Here is a 2,308-nt window from a genome sequence, read left to right as displayed (position 1 = left end):
GAGGACTTCATTGTTGCTCAGGCATGGAGCTGGGTAAAAAATATTTTAACTGTATGTTCTGTTGTGAAAGCCTCCCTTCTTTGGAGTGGCATGCAGATGGGGCGTATGAGCCTGACTTCTGGAAAGCACATGTTCTCCTGGAGCTGCTGGGGTCCAGAGCTTTGATGGAGGACACTGCTCACTGCACTACACCCAGAGGTGGCACTTCTAGCAGCACATATTGCAGGGGTGGGCCTGGTGTCTGCTGGAGATTAGTCGATGGGCACGTGCTTTTGTGTCAGCACCCTTAGGACAATCATATGTCTTAATTTTTCTGCCTCTCAGGTACACCCATCCGCTGCCCTTGGGCCAGGAGCCCCATCTAAGGCCAGTCTGCAGCGGAGCCCAGCCCTGACTCTACAACACGTTGCTAGGACAATTGGAGGGCCAGTCACCAGCCTGCCTAGTGTGGGATGAGGCCCAGAGTGATGAGGGTACTGTTGTGTGTTGGGGTCTCCTGGGTTCCCCACTCATCCCCTCTTGTGAAGCAGCCTGCTTCTGCTTCTCACTCAGTCTGTTTTCATGGCATCTTGTAAAGCTGCATTTATAGCATGAATTAATTGAGCAGATGCTTTTGGTTTCTACTTCAGAAGAGCCATAGGCAGTTGAAAGTCTTCAAAATCTGTGTTTCTCTCTCCTTTTCGTTCTTTTGCACGCCAGATGTGTAAAGAGACACACCTGGATGTTACAGCCACAGGTAAGTTCAGAATAGGCATTAGGAAGTTGAGATTTTTAGAGGAATAATTTTTTTTATGAGTCTCTTCTTTCCCAAGTCTTACTCAGTTTTAAGGGACAATTCATGTAAATTCGTGAAAAAGAATATACAATATGATGATGTGCGAAGGGTTGATTCTCAAGAAGTTTCTTCCAGTTCTGTTTCTGTAAATCTCAGGATCTTTGTGTTAGAGATCCTAGAGAAACACTTGTCTGGAGGGTGCTTATCTTTACTGGGTAATTCTGAGTTTTGAGCCTTCTTCCATCACATTAAGCCCATTTTTGGAAGGCTTCCAGGACCCTCCTCTTCTGACAGCTTTTCTGTCCTCCAGTTGCTTTCCTCCAGTAGAAGGGAAGGGAGCCACTCACTGCGGAACATCCAGCTGTGCCAAAGTTGTACAGGAGTCAGTCCCATGCCAGGGGCTTTTACTGCTTCTGTAGCTCAAAATAAACTCTCAAGTGGGGAGAAATGGAATTCCTCACAACTGAAAGCGCATGCTTTCCAGGCTGTTAGTTACCATCTCAGTGAGGCAGCATGTTCTTCAAGCCCTGAGAGGACTTAAAGCTTCCCATTTCTGACATCTTTATGTAGCAGAGGCTATATGATAGTCTTGGCTTTGCTCATGGGGTCACATGCATTAATGAGGGTGTTGTGGTCCTTCTCTCCCAGGGAAATGGGCAAATCCTTTCTCAGATAACACATGAGTGTGGGGTTGGAAATGAGAAGGCAAGAAGAAGCTGGCTTTCAAGAACGTCTTAGTTATACAGCAGTATGCATACTTTATATTAGACAAAGGGGAGTCTTTTCCTTATTTGCCCTCCCTATCCTGCAGCAGTATTGCAGACATCTCTAAATGGTGAATCTTCAGCTCTGAGCCTCCTCTTAAAATTTCTCCCTGCCATGCCTATGTGGTCTGTTCTTGTCAGTATAGCTTGCCCCAGCGTGGTAGAGGTCTGTGCATCAAGGACAGAGAACAAACTCTTACCTTTTTTTCCCCTTTTAATCCGTGGGCACTTCTCTCTGTTTTGCTCTAGTTTCCAAAGTAATTTTGGGGAGCGTGTGTGTGAGGGAGCAGGACAGAAAACCTCATTGGGGATTATATGAGGCTACTTTCAGCAGAGCCTATACTATGCATTGTGGCATTATGTACCCTACCATGGATGGGCAAGAAGGGGTGGGGGACTCCTTAATACCTGGAGTTTGGCAGGATTAGTCCTCTCAGGAAGAGCAGCAATGTTAAATTACAATATAGAGGATAGCCAGTATATGGCTGTAGGTACACCACAGAAATTCTGTGTTTGTACTCTATATTTACTTTTTGGGACTGTAATAAAAGCTGATTTTGTCTCTACAGCTGAAGGATCTGAGAGCATTTTTCCCTATGATGTTATTAAAGAAAAGAATATAGCCACTACAAAGGTATTTTCACATTTATTACTAACTTTTTTTGACCGAAGTAGTACGTGCCAGATGAATTATCACTGGTTGTCTGTCCCAGTTTTTGTCACCTAATATCATGGCTTTTTGTGTCTATCCTTAGGAGATGTAGCTCCA

The sequence above is a fragment of the Pezoporus flaviventris genome, unplaced genomic scaffold (assembly GCF_033815535.1).
Source record: "Pezoporus flaviventris isolate CSIRO_AGI_PZ_B2104156 unplaced genomic scaffold, CSIRO_AGI_Pfla_v1 ptg000083l, whole genome shotgun sequence".
NCBI classification, from domain to species: domain Eukaryota; kingdom Metazoa; phylum Chordata; class Aves; order Psittaciformes; family Psittacidae; genus Pezoporus; species Pezoporus flaviventris.
Note: the sequence above shows the minus strand (reverse complement) of the source record.